This window comes from Oncorhynchus nerka, linkage group LG15 (assembly GCF_034236695.1).
Source record: "Oncorhynchus nerka isolate Pitt River linkage group LG15, Oner_Uvic_2.0, whole genome shotgun sequence".
Taxonomy (NCBI): domain Eukaryota; kingdom Metazoa; phylum Chordata; class Actinopteri; order Salmoniformes; family Salmonidae; genus Oncorhynchus; species Oncorhynchus nerka.
Window position 1 is genome coordinate 68,032,016 of NC_088410.1, and position 22,173 is coordinate 68,054,188.

Genomic DNA, 22,173 nt, shown 5'->3' on the forward strand with positions numbered 1-22,173 from the left:
CAAGAGGATTTTATTTTATTAGGATCTCTTTTAGTCCTCATTTGGACTAATCTTCCAAATGTCCTTAAACATTAAAATCCAATGTATAATACAAATCACATATAACACTGTTACACACAACAGGCATAATACACTGACATATTGACCAGATAAATAATTTAACAATCTGAAATGATAGTTTGCTTCCTTCATCTGCCATAGTCCTGCACAACCTCCCATTTTTTATATTTAAAAGGTTCTAAAGTATTGATTGAATGTATATATTGAAAGGTTTCTGGTTTGCTCAGAAAAATGATTATATTTCTTTATTGCTCTGAATCAAAATGTTATTTTGCCTATTTCTCTTTTCTGCTGGGATAACACAGATGGTGAACAATCTATTCCTAGTATTGACTGGATGTCTGTCTCTTACCAACTGAATACTGATGTGAATGGAGTTAAGCCATTTTAAATGGTGTACATTGTGAAATAAAATAAGCATATTTTTTTCAATTTTCTTGTTGGATGATGACCAACTAAGAGCAGTGTGCATGATTACAACATAATAATCACATCACCATAAAACAATCATTGCTGCTTTGTTCTGTGCAATCTGCAGCCTCCTAATTTCCCTTGCATGTCCCCAGACCACAGAACAGTATTTCCCCTGACTCTCAATTAATGCTTTCCCGGTAAATATTTAGCTATCCTTCTGATCATGCATGCATTGAATTTTTTTAAATTTATTTTTTACATAGATGAGTTATAGGTGTCACCCCAAGTAGTTTGGTTTCTGCCACTTCCTCAATTTGTACTCCCCCCATACTTAATTGCATCCCCATGCTGTGTTGGCCTTTTCCTGGTGGAACAGACCAACATAAGCTGGATGTTCTTGGCGTTCAAAACAAGTTTGTTCCTGAAAACCCACTCCCTGATATTTCCCAGATCTACTTGTAGAGTTTGCTGTAACTGTTGATATTCCACAGTTTAAAGCATGAGTGAAAGAAAACGACCAATTGATATACAGTTGAAGTCGGAGGTTTTTCACAATTCCTGACATTTAATCTGAGTAAATATTCCCTGTCTTAGGTCAGTTAGGATCACCACTTTATTTTAAGAATGTGAAATGTCAGAATAATAGTAGAGAGAAATATTGATTTAATATTTAATTTCTTTCATCACATTCCCAGTGGGTCAGAAGTTTACATACACTCAATTAGTATTTGGCAGCATTGCCTTTAAATTGTTTAACTTGGGTCAAACATTTTGAGTAGCCTTCCACAAGCTTCCCACAATAAATTGGGTGAATTTTGGCCCATTCCTCCTGACAGAGCTGGTGTAAGTGAGTCAGGTTTGTAAGCCTCTTTGCTCGCACACGCTTTTCAGTTCTGCCCACAAATTTTCTATATGATTGAGGTCAGGGCTGTGTGATGGCCACTTCAATACCTTGACTTTGTTGTCCTTAAGCCATTTTGCCACAACTTTGGAAAAATGTTTGGGGTCATTGTCCATTTGGAAGACCAATTTGTGACCAAGCTTTAACTTTCTGACTGATGACTTAAGACGTTGCTTCAACATATCCACATAAAATAATGGCATCATGAGGGAGGAAAATTATGAAGTGCACCAGTCCCTCCTGCAGCAAAGCACCCCCACAACATGATGCCACCCCCATACTTCACAGTTGGGATGGTGTTCTTCGGATTGCAAGCCTCCTCCTTTTTCCTCCAAACATAACGATGGTCATTATGGCCAAACGGTTCTATTTCTGTTTCATCAGACCAGAGGACATTTTTCCAAAAAGTATGATCTTTTTCCCCATTGTGCAGTTGCAAACAGTAGTCTTACTTTTTTATGGCGGTTTTGGGGCAGTGGCTTCTTTCTTGCTGAGCGGCCTTTCAGGTTATGTCGATATAGGACTCGTTTTACTGTGGATATAGATACCTTTGTACCTGTTTCCTCCAGCATCTTCTCAAGGTCCTTTGCTGTTGTTCTAGGATTGATCTGCACTTTTCGCACCAAAGCACTTTCATCTCATTCATTTCCAGTTCTCTGCTGCCAATGACTGGAACGAATTGCAAACATCTCTGAAGCTGGAGACTCACATCTCCCTCACTAGCTTTAAGCACCAGCTGTCAGAGCAGCTTACAGATCACTGCACCTGTACATAGCCCATCTATCTACCTACCTCATCCCCATACTGGTATTTATTTATTTTGCTCCTTTGCACCCCAGTATCTCTACCTGCACATTCATCTTCTGCCGATCTACCATTCCAGTGTTTAATTGCTATATTGTAATAACTTCGCCACCATGGCCTATTTATTTAATTAACTTACCTCATTTGCACTCACTGTATATAGACTTTGTATTTTATTTTGTTCTACTGTATTATTGACTGTATGTTTTGTTTATTCCATGTGTAACTCCGGGTTACATTTACATTTACATTTAAGTCATTTAGCAGACGCTCTTATCCAGAGCGACTTACAAATTGGTGCTTTCACCTTATGACATCCAGTGGAACAGCCACTTTACAATAGTGCATCTAGGTCTTTTAAGGGGGGGGAGGGGGAGAAGGATTACTTTATCCTATCCTAGGTATTCCTTAAAGAGGTGGGGTTTCAGGTGTCTCCGGAAGGTGGTGATTGACTCCGCTGTCCTGGCGTCGTGAGGGAGTTTGTTCCACCATTGGGGGGCCAGAGCAGCGAACAGTTTTGACTGGGCTGAGCGGGAACTGTACTTCCTCAGTGGTAGGGAGGCGAGCAGGCCAGAGGTGGATGAACGCAGTGCCCTTGTTTGGGTGTAGGGCCTGATCAGAGCCTGGAGGTACTGAGGTGCCGTTCCCCTCACAGCTCCGTAGGCAAGCACCATGGTCTTGTAGCGGATGCGAGCTTCAACTGGAAGCCAGTGGAGAGAGCGGAGGAGCGGGGTGACGTGAGAGAACTTGGGAAGGTTGAACACCAGACGGGCTGCGGCGTTCTGGATGAGTTGTAGGGGTTTAATGGCACAGGCAGGGAGCCCAGCCAACAGCGAGTTGCAGTAATCCAGACGGGAGATGACAAGTGCCTGGATTAGGACCTGCGCCGCTTCCTGTGTGAGGCAGGGTCGTACTCTGCGGATGTTGTAGAGCATGAACCTACAGGAACGGGCCACCGCCTTGATGTTATTTGAGAACGACAGGGTGTTGTCCAGGATCACGCCAAGGTTCTTAGCGCTCTGGGACGAGGACACAATGGAGTTGTCAACCGTGATGGCGAGATCATGGAACGGGCAGTCCTTCCCCGGGAGGAAGAGCAGCTCCGTCTTGCCGAGGGTCAGCTTGAGGTGATGATCCGTCATCCACACTGATATGTCTGCCAGACATGCAGAGATGCGATTCGCCACCTGGTCGTCAGAAGGGGGAAAGGAGAAGATTAATTGTGTGTCGTCTGCATAGCAATGATAGGAGAGACCATGTGAGGTTATGACAGAGCCAAGTGACTTGGTGTATAGCGAGAATAGGAGAGGGCCTAGAACAGAGCCCTGGGGGACACCAGTGGGGAGAGCACGTGGTGAGGAGACGGATTCTCGCCACGCCACCTGGTAGGAGCGACCTGTCAGGTAGGACGCAATCCAAGCGTGGGCCGCGCCGGAGATGCCCAACTCGGAGAGGGTGGAGAGGAGGATCTGATGGTTCACAGTATCGAAGGCAGCCGATAGGTCTAGAAGGATGAGAGCAGAGGAGAGAGAGTTAGCTTTAGCAGTGCGGAGCGCCTCCGTGATACAGAGAAGAGCAGTCTCAGTTGAATGACTAGTCTTGAAACCTGACTGATTTGGATCAAGAAGGTCATTCTGAGAGAGATAGCGGGAGAGCTGGCCAAGGACGGCACGTTCAAGAGTTTTGGAGAGAAAAGAAAGGATACTGGTCTGTAGTTGTTGACATCGGAGGGATCGAGTGTAGGTTTTTTCAGAAGGGGTGCAACTCTCGCTCTCTTGAAGACGGGAGGGACGTAGCCAGCGGTCAGGGATGAGTTGATGAGCGAGGTGAGGTAAGGGAGAAGGTCACCGGAGATGGTCTGGAGAAGAGAGGAGGGGATAGGGTCAAGCGGGCAGGTTGTTGGGCGGCCGGCCGTCACAAGGCGCGAGATGTCATCTGGAGAGAGAGGGGAGAAAGAGGTCAGAGCACAGGGTAGGGCAGTGTGAGCAGAACCAGCGGTGTCGTTTGACTTAGCAAACAAGGATCGGATGTCGTCGACCTTCTTTTCAAAATGGTTGACGAAGTCATCTGCAGAGAGGGAGGAGGGGGGAGGCGGATTCAAGAGGGAGGAGAAGGTGGCAAAGAGCTTCCTAGGGTTAGAGGCAGATGCTTGGAATTTAGAGTGGTAGAAAGTGGATTTAGCAGCAGAGACAGAGGAGGAAAATGTAGAGAGGAGGGAGTGAAAGGATGCCAGGTCCGGCAGGGAAGCGAGTTTTCCTCCATTTCCGCTCGGCTGCCCGGAGCCCTGTTCTGTGAGCTCGCAATGAGTCGTCGAGCCACGGAGCGGGAGGGGAGGACCGAGCCGGCCTGGAGGATAGGGGACATAGAGAGTCAAAGGATGCAGAAAGGGAGGAGAGGAGGGTTGAGGAGGCAGAATCAGGAGATAGGTTGGAGAAGGTTTGAGCAGAGGGAAGAGATGATAGGATGGAAGAGGAGAGAGTAGCGGGGGAGAGACAGCGAAGGTTGGGACGGCGCGATACCATCCGAGTAGGGGCAGTGTGGGAAGTGTTGGATGAGAGCGAGAGGGAAAAGGATACAAGGTAGTGGTCGGAGACTTGGAGGGGAGTTGCAATGAGGTTAGTGGAGGAACAGCATCTAGTAAAGATGAGGTCGAGCGTATTGCCTGCCTTGTGAGTAGGGGGGGAAGGTGAGAGGGTGAAGCTCATTGATGAACTCTCCGAGGGAACCTGGAGGGCGATAAATGATAAGGATGTTAAGCTTGAAAGGGCTGGTAACTGTGACAGCATGGAATTCAAAGGAGGCGATAGACAGATGGGTAAGGGGAGAAAGAGAGAATGACCACTTGGGAGAGATGAGGATCCCGGTGCCACCACCCCGCTGACCAGAAGCTCTCGGGGTGTGCGAGAGCACGTGGGCGGACGAAGAGAGAGCAGTAGGAGTAGCGGTGTTGTCTGTGGTGATCCATGTTTCCGTCAGAGCCAAGAAGTCGAGGGACTGGAGGGAGGCATAGGCTGAGATGAACTCTGCCTTGTTGGCCGCAGATCGGCAGTTCCAGAGGCTACCGGAGACCTGGAACTCCACGTGGGTCGTGCGCGCTGGGACCACCAGATTAGGGTGGCCGCGGCCATGCGGTGTGGAGCGTTTGTATGGTCTGTGCAGAGAGGAGAGAACAGGGATAGACAGACACATAGTTGACAGGCTAGAGAAGAGGCTACGCTAATGCAGAGGAGATTGGAATGACAAGTGGACTACACGTCTCGAATGTTCTGAAAGTTAAGCTTACGTAGCAAGAATCTAATTGACTAAAATGATTGTTGGTTGTTGTATGTGTCGAATTGCTATGCTTTATCTTGGCCAGGTCGCAGTTGCAAATGAGAACTTGTTCTCAACTAGCCTACCTGGTTAAATAAAGGTGAAATACATTTTTTTTTAAAATAAAACATCTCTAGGAGACAGAACGCGTCTCCTTCCTGAGCAGCATGACGGCTGCGTGGTCCCATGGTGTTTATACTTGCGTACCATTGTTTCTACAGATAACGTGGTACCTTCAGGCGTTTGGAAATTGCTACCAAGGATGAACCAGACTTGTGGAGGTCTACAATTTTCCGAGGTCTTGGCTGATTTCTTTAGATTTTCCCATAATGTGAAGCAAAGAGGCACTGAGTTTGAAGGTAGGTCTTGAAATACATCCACAGGTACACCTCCAAATGACTCAAATGATATCAATTAGCCTATCGGAAGCTTCTAAAGCCATGACATTTCCTGGAATATTCCAAGCTATTTAAAAGGCACAGTCAACTTAGTGTATGTCAACTTCTGACCCACTGGAATTATGATACAGTGAATTATAAGTGAAATAATCTGTCTGTAAACAATTGTTGGAAAAATGACTTGTGTCATGCACAAAGTAGATGTCCTAACCGACTTGCCAAAACTATAGTTTGTTACCAAGAAATTTGTAGAGGTTGAAAAACAAGTTTTAATGACTCCAACCTAAGTGTATGTAAACTTCCGACTTCAAATCAAATCAAATTTTATTTGTCACATACACATGGTTAGCAGATGTTAATGCGAGTGTAGCGAAATGCTTGTGCTTCTAGTTCCGACAATGCAGTGATAACCAACAAGTAATCTAACTAACAATTCCAAAACTACTGTCTTATACACAGTGTAAGGGGATAAGGAATATGTACATAAGGATATATGAATGAGTGATGGTACAGAGCAGCATACAGTAGATGGTATCGAGTACAGTATATACATATGAGATGAGTATGTAGACAAAGTAAACAAAGTGGCATAGTTAAAGTGGCTAGTGACATAAGGATGCAGTCGATGATCTAGAGTACAGTATATACATATGCATATGAGATGAATAATGTAGGGTAAGTAACATTATATAAGGTAGCATTGTTTAAAGTGGCTAGTGATATATTTACATCATTTCCCATCAATTCCCATTATTAAAGTGGCTGGAGTTGGGTCAGTGTCAATGACAGTGTGTTGGCAGCAGCCACTCAATGTTAGTGGTGGCTGTTTAACAGTCTGATGGCCTTGAGATAGAAGCTGTTTTTCAGTCTCTCGGTCCCAGCTTTGATGCACCTGTACTGACCTCGCCTTCTGGATGATAGCGGGGTGAACAGGCAGTGGTTCGGGTGGTTGATGTCCTTGATGATCTTTATGGCCTTCCTGTAACATCGGGTGGTGTAGGTGTCCTGGAGGGCAGGTAGTTTGCCCCCGGTGATGCGTTGTGCAGACCTCACTACCCTCTGGAGAGCCTTACGGTTGAGGGCGGAGCAGTTGCCGTACCAGGCGGTGATACAGCCCGCCAGGATGCTCTCGATTGTGCATCTGTAGAAGTTTGTGAGTGCTTTTGGTGACAAGCCAAATTTCTTCAGCCTCCTGAGGTTGAAGAGGCGCTGCTGCGCCTTCTTCACGACGCTGTCAGTGTGAGTGGACCAATTCAGTTTGTCTGTGATGTGTATGCCGAGGAACTTAAAACTTGCTACCCTCTCCACTACTGATCCATCGATGTGGATAGGGGGTGTTCCCTCTGCTGTTTCCTGAAGTCCACAATCATCTCCTTAGTTTTGTTGACGTTGAGTGTGAGGTTATTTTCCTGACACCACACTCCGAGGGCCCTCACCTCCTCCCTGTAGGCCGTCTCGTCGTTGTTGGTAATCAAGCCTACCACTGTTGTGTCGTCCGCAAACTTGATGATTGAGTTGGAGGCGTGCATGGCCACGCAGTCGTGGGTGAACAGGGAGTACAGGAGAGGGCTCAGAACGCACCCTTGTGGGGCCCCGTGTTGAGGATCAGCGGGGAGGAGATGTTGTTGCCTACCCTCACCACCTGGGGGCGGCCCGTCAGGAAGTCCAGTACCCAGTTGCACAGGGCGGGGTCGAGACCCAGGGTCTCGAGCTTGATGACGAGCTTGGAGGGTACTATGGTGTTGAATGCCGAGCTGTAGTCGATGAACAGCATTCTCACATAGGTATTCCTCTTGTCCAGGTGGGTTAGGGCAGTGTGCAGTGTGGTTGAGATTGCATCGTCTGTGGACCTATTTGGGCGGTAAGCAAATTGGAGTGGGTCTAGGGTGTCAGGTAGGGTGGAGGTGATATGGTCCTTGACTAGTCTCTCAAAGCACTTCATGATGACGGAAGTGAGTGCTACGGGGCGGTAGTCGTTTAGCTCAGTTACCTTAGCTTTCTTGGGAACAGGAACAATGGTGGCCCTCTTGAAGCATGTGGGAACAGCAGACTGGTATAGGGATTGATTGAATATGTCCGTAAACACACCGGCCAGCTGGTCTGCGCATGCTCTGAGGGCGCGGCTGGGGATGCCGTCTGGGCCTGCAGCCTTGCGAGGGTTAACACGTTTAAATGTCTTACTACTCACCTCGGCTGCAGTGAAGGAGAGACCGCATGTTTTCGTTGCAGGCCGTGTCAGTGGCACTGTATTGTCCTCAAAGCGGGCAAAAAAGTTATTTAGTCTGCCTGGGAGCAAGACATCCTGGTCCGTGACTGGGCTGGGTTTCTTCTTGTAGTCCGTGATTGACTGTAGACCCTGCCACATGCCTCTTGTGTCTGAGCCATTGAATTGAGATTCCACTTTGTCTCTGTACTGACGCTTAGCTTGTTTAATAGCCTTGCGGAGGGAATAGCTGCATTGTTTATATTCGGACATATTACCAGACACCTTGCCCTGATTAAAAGCAGTGGTTTGCGCTTTCAGTTTCACGCGAATGCTGCCATCAATCCACGGTTTCTGGTTTGGGAATGTTTTTATCGTTGCTATGGGAACGACATCTTCGACGCACGTTCTAATGAACTCGCACACCGAATCAGCGTATTCGTCAATATTTCCATCTGACGCAATACGAAACATGTCCCAGTCCACGTGATGGAAGCAGTCTTGGAGTGTGGAGTCAGCTTGGTCTGACCAGCGTTGGACAGACCTCAGCGTGGGAGCCTCTTGTTTTAGTTTCTGCCTGTAGGCAGGGATCAGCAAAATGGAGTCGTGGTCAGCTTTTCCGAAAGGGGGGCGGGGCAGGGCCTTCAACTGTAGGTGGACTGTTTCCGGTCAGTTAGATATTAAATGTTACCTTAAATCCATAATGCAATAATTTTGTCAAAATAATTTAATGATACACTAAATCAAATGCTGCACCGAAATCTAAAAATAGTGCACCCAGAAACCTGCCATTATCCATAGCATTAAGCCATTGGTCAGTCATGTCAACCAATGCAGTGTTAGTTTTTTGTGATAAGCATGCTGATTGGCTGTGATCAGATCATTATTGCCCATATACTCTCATATTTGTCTACTCACAATATCCTCCAATATCTTACTGTGAAGGGAGTAGACTGATTGGTCGACTATTGGCAGGAGTAATGGGTTCTTTTCTGTCTTTCGGGATTGAACAAAGTTCAGCATGCTTCCATACATTTGGAAATTTCCCCTTTTCCAGTGACCAATTAAATATGTATTACAGAGGAGCTGCAATCTGGGGAGCAGCATAGTGAAGTAAAAAATTGTCCATTAGCTCATAACATTTAGATTTGCCATTGGGTAATGACTTCAATAGGTTTAACACCTCTACTGACACCAGTTTTTTTGCTCATAATATAATCATCAATACATTGGACAATAGCTTGTTTGGAAGAATGGGTGTTTACATTATCTCTCAGTAAATTACTTTTCTTTGTAAAAGAAAAAGGCAATATCAGCTGGTTTTGTTATTGTTCTCCCATCAACCTCCACACTAGATGGGCATGATGAGATAGATGTACCAAGATAGGTGTACACTATTCCATAAATGTATTGAATCATTGTTACAATCAATAAAAGCATTTTTGTAAGATATTTTTCTTCTTACGATTTGATTTAACTGCATAATTACATAGTGTTCTATAATTATGTTAATACATTTCTAGTTCATATTTGGCTGCTAAGACTTTTGCCATATTTCTTTGAGAAAATGCCTCACCCAGTTCATCATCAATCCATGGTGATGGACAAGCCCCAACTGTACTCTTTCTTGCTGGGGCATGATGGTCCATTACCCCAGTGAGCAAATCAATAAAACATCCTGTAGCGTGATTTAAATCATCCTCTAGATAAATCAGCTCCCAGGGTACAACAGCCAAATCATTTTGAAACTGCTTATGATTAAATGTTTTAAAATGTCTCTTGACCACAATCCTTGGGGGTTTCTTTGTAACCTTAGTGTTCATGGTTATGGTCACAATACTATGGTCTGTCCCGCCCACTAGCATTGATCTGGCTTTTAAGCATTACAATGGTATTTTACAGGAGATCAGATCAATGCACGTACAGTGCCTTGCAAAAGTATTCATCTCCCTTGGCGCTTTTCCTATTTTGTTGCATTACAACCTGCCATTTAAATGGATTTTTATTTGGATTTCATGTAATGGACATACACTAAAAAGTCCAAATTGGGGAAGTGAAATTAACAAAATTACTTGTTTCAAAAAATTATACTAAATAAAAAACAGAAAAGTGGTGTGTGCAAATCTATTCACCCCTCCTGCTATGAAGCCACTAAATAAGATCTGGTGCAACCAATTACCTTCAGAAGTCACATAATTAGTTAAATAAATCCAGCTGTGTGCAATCTAAGTGTCACATGATCTGTCACATGATCGCAGTATGTATATACATATATATATATACACACACACACACACCTCTTCTGAAAGGCCCTAGAGTCTGCAACACCACTAAGCAAGGGGCACCACCAAGCAAGTGGCACTATAAAGGTCAAGGAGCTCTCCAAACAGGTTATAAAAAAAATATCTGAAACTTTGAACATCCCACGGAGGACCACTAAATCCATTATTAAAAAATGGAAAGAATATGGCACCACAGCAAACCTGCCAAGAGAGGGCCGACCACCAAAACTCATGGACCAGGCAAAGAGGGCATTAATCAGAGAGGCAACAAAGAGACCAAAGATAACCCTGAAGGAGCTGCAAAGCTCCACCGCAGCTATTGGAGTATCTGTCCATAGGACCACTTGAAGACGTACACTCCACAGAGCTGGGCTTTAAAGAAGAGTGTCCAGACAAAAATAAGCAAACATGATTGGTGTTTACCAAAAGGCATACGGGAGACTCCCCAAACATATGGAAGAAGGTACTCTGGTCAGATGAGACTAAAGATTAGCTTTTTGGCCATCAAGGAAAACACTATGTCTGGCGCAAACCCAACAAACCCATCACCCCAAGAACACCATCCCCACAGTGAAGCATGGTGGTGGCAGCATCATCCTGTGGAGATGTTTTTCCATCGGCAGGGACTGGGACACTGGTCAGAATTGAAGGAATGAATGATGGAGTGAAATACAGGGAAATTCTTAAGGTAAACCTGTTTCAGTCTTCCAGAGATTTGAGACTGGGACAGAGGTTCAGCAGGACAATGACCCTAAGCATACTGCTAAAGCAACACTCGAGTGGTTTAAGGGGAACATTTAAATGTCTTTGAATGGCCTAGTCAAAGCCCAGACCTCAATCCAATTGAGAATCTGTGGTATGACTTAAATATTGCTGTACACCAGCAGAACCCATCCAACTTAAAGGAGCTGGAGAAGTTTTGCCTTGAAGAATGGGCAAAGATCCCAGTGGCGAAGCTTATAGAGACATACCCAAAGAGACTTGCAGCTGTAATTGCTGCAAAAGGTGGCTCTACAAGGTATTGATTTTGAGGGGGTGAATAGTTATGCAAGCTCAAGTTTTCAGTTTTTTTTGTCTTATTTCGAGTTTGTTTCACAATAAAACAATATTTTTCATCTTTAAAGTGGTAAGCATGTTGTGTAAATCAAATGATACAACCCCGCAAAAAATGTATTTTAATTTCAGGTTGTAAGGTAACAAAATAGGAAAAATATCAAGGGGGGTGAATACTTTCGCAAACCACTGTATCCGAACGGTAACCGAACTTAGTTGATTATCTAGTAGTGTCCTTAACAATTTGTTTCAAACCACAGCTCTCGGCATATCTCATTAATTTAATTATACTTGAATTATTATGATCCTTCCAATTTATATTAAAATCACCCAAGATAAATAGATCTCTTGTTACTATCTGTGGCCTGGTCAAACCCCGTGCATAAGTCATCCAGATAGGACACCTTAGAACTAGGAGGTATATACACACATCCTACCAATATGGGTGCCTGGAGAGGCAGATGTACTTGAGCCCATAGTGCCTCTACTTGACATACAGTTGAAGTCGGAAGTTTAAATACAATTAAGTTGGAGTCAGTAAAACTCATTTTTCAACCACTCCACAAATTTCTTGTAAACAAACTATAGCTTTGGCAAGTCGGTAACGACATTTACTTTGTGCATGACACAAGTCATTTTTACAACAATTGTTTATAGACAGATTATTTCACTTATAATTCACTGTATCACAATACCAGTGGATCAGAAGTTTACATACACTAAGTTGACTGTGCCTTTAATCTGCTCGGAAAATTCCAGAAAATTATGTCATGGCATTAGAAGCTTCCGATAGGCTAATTGACATCATTTGAGTCAATTGGAGGTTTACCTGTGGATGTATTTCAAGGCGTACCTTGAAATACAAATTTCCAAAACTCTGAAGGTACCATGTTCATCTGTACAAACAATACAGACCTAACAAGCAAATATACACACCATGGGACCACGCAGCCGTCATACCGCTCAGGAAGGAGACACATTCTGTCTCCTAGAGATGAACGCACTTTGGTGGGAAAAGTGCAAATCAATCCCAGAACAACAGCAAAGGACCTTGTGAAGATGCTGGAATAAACCAGTACAAAAGGTATCTATATCCACAGTAAAACGAGTCCTATATCGACATAACCTGAAAGCTACTCAGCAAGGAAGAAACCTCTGCTCCAAATCACCATAAAAAAGCCAGACTGTTTGCAACTGCACATGGGGACAAAGATCGTACTTTTTGGAGAAATGTCCTCTGGTCTGATGAAACAGAAATCGAACTGTTTGGCCATAATGACCATTGTTATGTTTGGAGGAAAAAGGGGGAGGCTTGCAAGCCAAAGAACACCATCCCAACCGTGAAGCACATGGTGGCAGCATCATGTTGTGGTGGTGCTTTGCTGCAGGAGGGACTGGTGCACTACATAAAATAGATGGCATCGTGAGGGAGGAAAATTATGTGGATATACAGTGGGGCAAAAAACGATTTAGTCAGCCACCAATTGTGCAAGTTCTCCCACTTAAAAATATGAGAGAGGCCTGTAACTTTCACCATAGGTACACTTCAACTATGACAGACAAACTTAGAAAAAAAAATCCAGAAAATCACATTGTAGGATTTTTTATGAATTTATTTGCAAATTATGGTGGAAAATAAGTATTTGGTCACCTACAAACAAGCAAGATTTCTGGCTCTCACAGACCTGTAACTTCTTCTTTAAGAGGCTCCTCTGTCCTCCACTCGTTACCTGTATTAATGGCACCTGTTTGAACTTGTTATCAGTATAAAAGACACCTGTCCACAACCTCAAACAGTCACACTCCAAACTCCACTATGGCCAAGACCAAAGAGCTGTTCAAAGGACACCAGAAACAAAATTGTAGACCTGCACCAGGCTGGGAAGACTGAATCTGCAATAGGTAAGCAGCTTGGTTTGAATAAATCAACTGTGGGAGCAATTATTAGGAAATGGAAGACATACAAGACCACTGATAATCTCCCTCGATTTGGTGCTCCACGCAAGACCCCGTGGGGTCAAAATGATCACAAGAACGTGACCTAGTGAATGACCTGCAGAGAGCTGGGACCAAAGTAACAAAGCCTACCATCAGTAACACACTACGCCGCCAGGGACTCAAATCCTGCTGTGTCAAACGTGTCCCCCTGCTTAAAGCCAGTACGTGTCCAGGCCCGTCTGAAGTTTGCTAGAGAGCATTTGAATGATCCAGAAGAAGATTGGGAGAATGTCATATGGTCAGATGAAACCAAAATATAACTTTTTGGTAAAAACTCAACTCGTCGTGTTTGGAGGACAAAGAATGCTGAGTTGCATCCAAAGAACACCATACCTACCTTGAAGCATGGCGTTGAAACATCATAAATCGGTCGACGTCTAGTTGAGTCTCTGACATAATCTTCCTGTCCGGGTTGGCGCCCCCCTCGGGGTCGTGCCGTGGGGGAAATCTTTGTCTCAGGGTAGTAAGTTGGTGGTTGAAGATATCCCTCTAGTGGTGTGGGGGCTGTGCTTTGGCAAAGTGGGTGGGGTTATATCCTGCCTGGTTGGCCCTGTCCGGGGAAATAGTCGGACAGGGCTACAGTGTCCCAAGACCCCTCCTGTCTCAGGCTCCAGTAATTATGCTGCAATAGTTTAATGTGTCGGGAGGCTAGGGTCAGTTTGTTATATCTGGAGTATTTCTCCTGTCTTATCCGGTGTCCTGGGTGAATTTAAGTATGCTCTATCTAATTCTCTCTCTCTTTCGCTTGGACCTGAGCCCTAGGACCATGCGTCAGGACTACCTGGCCTGATGACTCCAGTCCACCTGGTCGTGCTGCTGCTCCAGATTCAACTGTTCTGCTTGCGGCTATGGAACCCTGACCTGTTCACCGGACGTGCTACCTTGTCCCGGACCTGCGGTTTTTGACTCTCTCTCTCTCTACCGCACCTGCTGTCTCTAACTCTGAATGATCGGCTATGAAAAGCCAACTGACTCCTGAGGTGCTGACCTGTTGCAACCTCTACAACCACTGTGATTATTATTATTTGACCCTGCTGGTAATCTATTAATGTTTGAACATCTTGGCCATGTAATGTTATAATCTCCACCCAGCACAGCCAGAAGAGGACTGGCCACCCCTCAGAGCTTGGTTCCTCTCTAGGTTTCTTACAAGGTTCCTGCCTTTCTAGGGAGTTTTCCCTAGTCACCATGCTTCTCCTAGCCACCATGCTTTCTGTATAGCACTTCGTGACATCGGCTGATGTAAAAGGGGCTTTATAAATACATTTGATTGATGTCAATGAAGCGTCGTTAAACAGTGTTGTTTGATGGAGGCATTGTCTGTATAGTTTTTTGGGCTTTTTCCCCCAGCATTGCGTCAGCCATATCTGCGCCAGCAGGAAGAATGAAGTCCTCCACAATAGTATGGGGCTTGCCTGTCCTAGCCACTCGGTAGCTCACCATATACGAATCTTCTAGCCCCTTCATATTAATGGTATCTGTTGCTTTTAAACGTGTCTTACTACTCGTAAGTCATCTTAATTCTCGCTCCAAAAACTCCTGTGGCTTATTTTTCAAATTGGCATGTTTAGTTTCTAAATGTACTGTATGTGCAAGAGTGAAGGTTTCATCAGGTTGTGAGATAGTACTTTTGCACATGTAACACACTGTGGCTGAGGAAAGGCACAACTCCCAATATAAGTGAACCCCAAATCAATGTAGTTCTCATCATATTTGCGCCTCTTTGATGGTCCAAAGTCCCTGTCTGTTGTTCGGTGCTTTCACGGGTAAGGGCAGTAGCTCATCGGCAGCACCAGATTCACAACTGTCAGTGTCCATGCTAGCTGGGCTAACAATAAATGTATAATTACTTATGCTAGCATTGGATGTGCTCGTGGAAGCAGAACAACTTGTGTCGTCGACAGGTGCAGGTATAGTACTGCTGGAAGTAGCAGTATTACCAGAGGAACTGGTATGTGTCTCTATGGATGCGGGCCTTACTTTTTTTTTAACCATTTATCAATTTTCGAGCAAACAGAATGAGCAGCAGCTACGTTTGGCTACATACGGATCGTTGGTGGAATTCCCGTGAGAGAGTAACGGTTAATGTGATTGGATGTTAATTATTTGACTAGGCTGTATTTGACATTGCGCTGTTATTTCGCTGCCACATTGAAAGTCACTGAGCTCAAACCTCCAATGTTTGTCTATGGATATTGCTTGGCTGTGTGCTCAGTTTTATATACCTGTCAGCAACGGGTGTGGCTGAAATAGACTAATCCACTCATTTGAAAGAGTGTCCACATACTTTTGAATATATAGTGCATATTATCTCAGCTGGAAAACAAAACATGGCAATCTGATTCGCACCAAAGTCACCGGAATTCCTCAAGCTTTCCTGCTACAGTATGGACTATTTTCTACAGCGTTAGGAAAGACCCTGAAGGCTGTTCAGGTAAAAAGGACCAGTGATGAATGCCTGAGTTAGCCACCATTGGCCATCTCACGTTTCTGCACATGCCACCAACATGTCCTCTCTTTACGTATTTTTTCTTCATTGGATAGGATAGAGAGAGGTATAGAGACGAAAAGTAGAAAAGTGTGCTGAAAGACCAATGGGCTGGATTCAAACCCGTGCAAGGTAGACAATCATAACTAGGAGGATTGTGGTAAACAAACATGAAATGTTTTGTCATTTACATTTCTTGCTATTCAAGTTTAGGGCTACATCGCTAGCCATAGGCTGTGACATCACACACACTGAGTTTGAACTGCCTGTAAAAGTGAACATTAAACTGTGCTGAATTGTCACGCCCTGACCTTAGAGAACCTTATGTATTCTCTATGTTTGGTTAGGTCAGGGTGTGACTCGGGTGGGAAAATCTGTTTTCTATTTCTTTTTTTCTTTTTTCCCCCGAGTGTGGTTCCCAATCAGAGGCAGCTGTCTATCGTTGTCTCTGATTGGGGATCATATATAAGTTGTGATTTTTCGTTTGGGATTTGTGGGGTGTTATTTTCTGTTTAGTGTCTGTGCCTGATGGAACTGTTCGCTTTCGTTTTTGGATTTGTTATTTTTGTTTGAGTGTTTCTTGAAAATAAATATCATGAACACTTTCCATGCTGCGCTTTGGTCCACTCTTCCTTCCACCAATGACGAGCGTTACATGAATGGAGGACTTTTGAAAGGTCATTGCAACTTTACTCACGTCACGAATATCAGCTGTCATCACACACAGGCAAAATTCTCTCTTAGGAGATCTACCCCCTCACCAAAACACATACAGCCCTGTGGAGTCACACACAGCGTCACCCCAGTCGAAAGACTGAGACCGGCAATAATAGCGACAGACCGGCCGGGCAGTTTCCTGCTCTATCGACTGATGGTGCCTCCATGTGTGTTGTGTTTTCAATGTGTATGTGTGTATATCCCGCTCCTGTCTCAGAAGTAGTGGAGCAAGGTACTATATAGAAACTGACTCCACCACATAACTAGCACACTAACAACATGGCCATGTTATCCACTAAGGATAAGATAGCTGGCTACATCATCACTCTGAGGGAACATAAACACAAGACTCATCTCTCTTGGTGCGGTTACAGTACCTCACGGTCGTGGTGGAGGTGCGTGTGGTGGGCTTGCGTGAGCTCCTGTGGGATGCTGGGACATGCCACCAGGCCCGGGACAGGACGACTGCTGCTCCCTCCCCTGCCGACACAGAAGACGTGGAGAGAGAGTGATGACAGAGAGCGACAGGGTGCCCTCACCCTCACATATGCTGCAGCAGCGGGATTCACTGTGCCTTCTCTCGCTCTCTGATCCTCTTATCACGGTCTCTTTTTCCCACTCGGTCACGTTTTGCACTGAGTATGTTTTTCCTCTGCTTCCCCTGTTTCTGTGTCTGTGCTGCTTCCTGGATTAGGCCGGTTTTCTGTACACGAACAGCACAAGCTTCAGGCTCCAGGATTTAAATACCTCCGACACTGGTCTGGATCGTACCACGTGGCGTAAAGGGGTGGGAGACGGGCTGCACCACTTCATTGTGCTGTAAAATGGAGAAGGATGGGTTTCTCTCACCACTCCTTCTCTCCTCCTCTTCAGTTTATCTCCCTCCCCATACTCATCACAGCATTACCGCATGCTGTGTGTTCATATGTAGCCTAAATTATATGAAAGTAGTTTGTTTCTTTGTGTTCTTTACATTCATGAGTATTTGATTTAGTCTGTATGAATAGAAAGTAGCCTATAGTGCCGGAATGTGTACATAGCTTATATTTAAGATTCTGCAAATGTGAACAGTGAACACCTTTTAGAATTTCTATATACAGTACCAGTCAAAAGTTTGGACACACCTACTAATTCAAGGGTTTTCTTTATTTTTTACTATTTTCTACATTGCAGAATAATAGTAAAGATATCTACACTATGAAATAGCACACATGGAATCATGTGGTAACCAAAAAAGTGTTAACCAATTCAAAATATGTTTTATATTTGAGATTCGTCAAAGTAGCGACCCTTTGCCTTGATGACAGTTTTTTTTCCTTCTGAATGCGTTTGAGCCAATTAGATGTGCTGTGACAAGGTAGAGGCGGTATAAAGAAGATAGCCCTCTTTGGTAAAAGTCTATATTATGGCAAGAACAGCTCAAATAAGCAAAGATAAAAGACAGACCATCATTACTTTAAGACATGAAGGTCAGTCAATATGGAACATTTGAAGAACTTTGAAAGTTTCTTCAAGTGCAGTCGCAAAAACCATCAAGCATTCTGCAGCGATACGCCATCCCACCTGGTTTGTGTTTAGTGGGACTATCATTTATTTTAATCAGGATAATGACCCAAAACACAACTCCAGGGTGTGTAAGGGCTATTTGACCAAGGAGAGTGATGCATCAGATGACCTGGCCTCTACAATCACCTGACCTCAACCCAAATTAGATGGTTTGGGATGAGTTGGACCGCAGAGTGAAGGAAAAGCAGCCAACAACTGCTCAGCATAGGTGGGAACTCATTCAAGACGGTTGGAAAAGCATTCCTCATGAAGCTGGCTGAGAGAATGCAAAGAGTGTGCAAAGCTGTCATCAAGGCAAAGGGTGGCTACTTAGAAGAATCTAAAATCTAATATATATATATTGAGTTGTTTAACATATTTTTGGTTACTACATGATTCCATATGTGGTATTTCATAGTTTTGATGTCGTCACTATTATTCTACAATGTCAAAAATAGTACAAAAAAAGAAAAACCCTTGAATGAGTAGGTGTGTCCAAAACTTTGACTGGTACTGTAGCTTACTCTACACAGTGGTCTACAGTATATATGATGGGATAGGAGTGAGTACACTAGTACACCAGTATGTAACCTGTCATCCATGACAGCAGACAGCCCTCTGCTCTAATGCAGCCTGTAAGGAGCCAGGCAGGCCAGCAGGCAGGGGGAAGTGGGTATTTCTTGCTTCCTTCCTCACATGACTGATGTTAAAGGGAAGCCTGTTTCAGGCTGGGTCATCCCTCCCTAGAACAATGCTGGAACTCTGTAGGAGTCTTTCTATTCGCACCACTTTATTATCTGACCTGTCTTTAGGCAAGGCTAAGAGTATAAGCATGTAGTGAATCTTGTTAGAATGAGAAGCTAAGGACTAAGTGACGGGAGTGAAAATGACAACAGAGGGAAATTCCACTCATAGCAAGGAAGGAAGACACAAGGTCACACATACACACCAGGGTTTCTATTTAACGTCTTTTGGCCGATTAAAAAATGAAAAGCCAATAAATAAAACTGTAGCAGGCCAAAATCTGATCGCAAAAGAATGCTTTTTATTCATTGATGGAAATACCATGTAAATATATCTGACCGTCATGCTAACCGGTCTATAGGTTAATTGGCTGAATTTAGTGAAATTAAAATGGCCTGTGTGTATTTTCATTAGTCACCATGTATCTTATTTATCCAACACAACTATCACATGCGCACAGCATACATAGACAATTTTGATCAGGAGTTCTCCTGCAGCTCCTCAGCTGGTTGCTGCTCGAGTAAAACATGCTTTTATAAGCCCATTCATAAGAATTCGAAATGCAATCGCATGTTAACTGTTTTGGTGCATGATTGAAAAGAGCTGCTATTTTTTTTTCTCAACTGGTAATTGAAGCTCACTTCCTATTTCCTATTCAAGTGCAGGCAACAGGCTATCAGTGTGTCACCCACCACTTTACAATGTGAGCAGGAGGCAGTATCCATTCTGAAAACATCCATTTTGAAACCGATAATAGTTGTCGCATCTTTAGATTCCCTTCTTTCTAAGTTTCTACCAGAGATTTTCATCTCTGCCACATATGGAACCACTATCAGGTGCGCTGTTTTGAATGGTGTTTTCCCAGGTATTGCATTTTGGCAAATGTTTGAAAATGAAGTTTTATTGGCTGCTTCATTACATGAGTTACATGTTCTGTTAAGATGCATTATCACAATCTAAATGTGATTCCTGTCATTCTGAGCACCGTGGGTGGGCCTCCTAATGCACGTGTGTCAAGCTCATTCCAAAGAGGGCCGAGTGTCTGCAGGTTTTTGCTCCTCCCTTGTACTTGATTGATGAATTAAGGTCACTAATTAGTAAGGAACTCCCCACACCTGGTTGTCTAGGGCTTAATTGAATAGAAAACCTGCAGACACTATGCCCTCCAGGGAATGAGTTTGAGCCCCCTGCCCTACACACACACATTCCCCACAGATAAGCATATAGACCTAAGCAGAGAGACACAGGCACAGACCAGACAAACAACACGTCTAGACAAGGGTCTGGGGTTCCAGACAGTTCCTGTTTTTTGTGCAAAACCTGCAAGTATAAATACATATAATTAAACAAAAGTTGAGCTAACCTACAATAACTGGCTTGAGTCATGTTCTGTTCTGCCAGAACCCAAACTCTTACTGTTTCCTCCAGGTCTATGTCACACTGACACACACTGAAGCACTGAATCATGTCGTCGTAAAACGACATCCCTAAAAGGCAGTGATGGGCCTTTCCAAGTGAAATCATAGCATTACAAGGTACTGTTTTTTCAGTTCTTCTGGGGGTAACACAGGTAGGGTGACCCTAATCTGGCTTGTGTTATGTAATGCAATATAAATCTGATTACTGGGAGATTGGTTTCACACTGGTTGCTAAGTCAACCGATTACTCAATTTTATTGAATTACTCTTGATACAAGATACAAGAGAAAAACATTGTCTGAGAAACCCATTTTATGAGCTATGACACACTACGAGATAGGACATTGAGGGCTTGATGATTGTCATCTGTGTGAAGATCTGACAAAGTTGACAATACTAGAAATTGTCCTTTTGCTAAACTAAAACAGGATTCTTCACCCAACCCCTTCACAACCCTCCACTGAAATCCCTACTCCAGAATGCACCAGATGTTAACTGAAAAAGAAAGCTGACCTAGATATGCCTTTCCTCAAACTTTCAGACACACACACACACACACACACACACACACACACACACACACACACACACACACACACACACACAGTACTGGTCTTCCAAACTTTCCCATGACGTACATCCTCGGCACGTGACATTGGGAGCCCACAGGATACGGGGATACAATACGCCCCTCTCGCTGTGTGGTTAGAAGGCGTAGCTTGTGATGCAATAGAGCTGGGCCAACAAAAGCAGAAAATGCGCCATAGCAGAAGGAAACACAGTATTTACGCAAAAAGAGAGTAAGCACTAGCAAAAGCAAAGCATCCCATCTCATCCCACTGAAAATAAACATGCTCAAAGAAAGTAGTTTCATGATGGTTGAGTGATAGGGCAGGCCTTTAGTGGCTGGATTTCATGAAGATAGTATACACAGGGCATGTTAGTTGTTAGTTTTACTGTCACTGTTGACAATAGGCCTACATAATGTCACATTACTGAGAGTAATAACTCAAAAGAGAGAGGCAGAGACAAGGAACAGAGTACAAAGAGAGAAAAAGCAAAAATAACAGTGAGGAGGATAGCAAAGGCAATATCATTAAGAAAAATGGAAAGAGAGTGAGTGAAATGAAAGAAAGGAAGAGTGAGACACAGAGGAGAAAACCTCCTGCTCTGGGGCTTGTTCACTTATTGATGAGCCAATCAGTATGGACAGGGGGGATGGGTGCTTCCGCAACAAAGAAATGACGGAGGGCTTGCCTGACAGAAACTCTTCACTTCTGTTCTACACATGAAATATTGAAATGACTCCTTGCCAAGGTGTGCCTGTCAAGATCCTTCAGCTTTTTCGAAGACAGGATTTCAAAACATTTAATAGTAGCATCCAACTGTGGGCTCCCGAGTGGCAGGAGTGGTCTATGACACTGCATCTCAGTGCAAGAGGCATCATAAAATATATAAAACTGTTACTCCCAATGCTTCTATGATCAATACTGAAATTAAAGAAAGTCGTGAGTAGGGCTGTGGCGATGATGACATTTTGACAGCCAGTTATTGTCATGCAAAAGTTTGTCAGTCTCACAATAATTGACTGCAATTTACATAAACACGTTTAGCATCTCCAGGCCTCCACATATACAAGCCGCTGATGCGCGCCTTTGAAACATCTACATTTTTAAAAAGTCTAAATTAATTGAATATACAACATCACAATAAATCCATAATTTATTTTAGGTCAGGTCTAGATGGCAGCTGGGTATGTGCAAAGTGTTGGACTGATCCAATGAACCATTGCATTTATGTTCAACATTTTGTATCAAGACTACCCAAATGTGCCTA

General features: G+C 43.9%; 1 protein-coding gene across 4 annotated transcripts in view; it reads right to left on the bottom strand.

Moving 5' to 3' along the window:
• The window catches only part of LOC115143188 (AMP deaminase 2-like), an 86,550-nt gene that overhangs the window by 26,838 nt on the left and 37,539 nt on the right, over positions 1-22,173 (bottom strand). The window contains exon 1 of one of the 4 annotated variants that reach the window (XM_029683336.2): positions 17,008-17,405. The exons of the other annotated variants lie outside the window; for them this stretch is intronic. The gene's annotated coding sequence lies outside the window, so the exon portion shown is untranslated. Of the gene's footprint in view, positions 1-17,007; positions 17,406-22,173 lie in introns of those variants that run through there. 4 annotated transcript variants of the gene reach the window in all.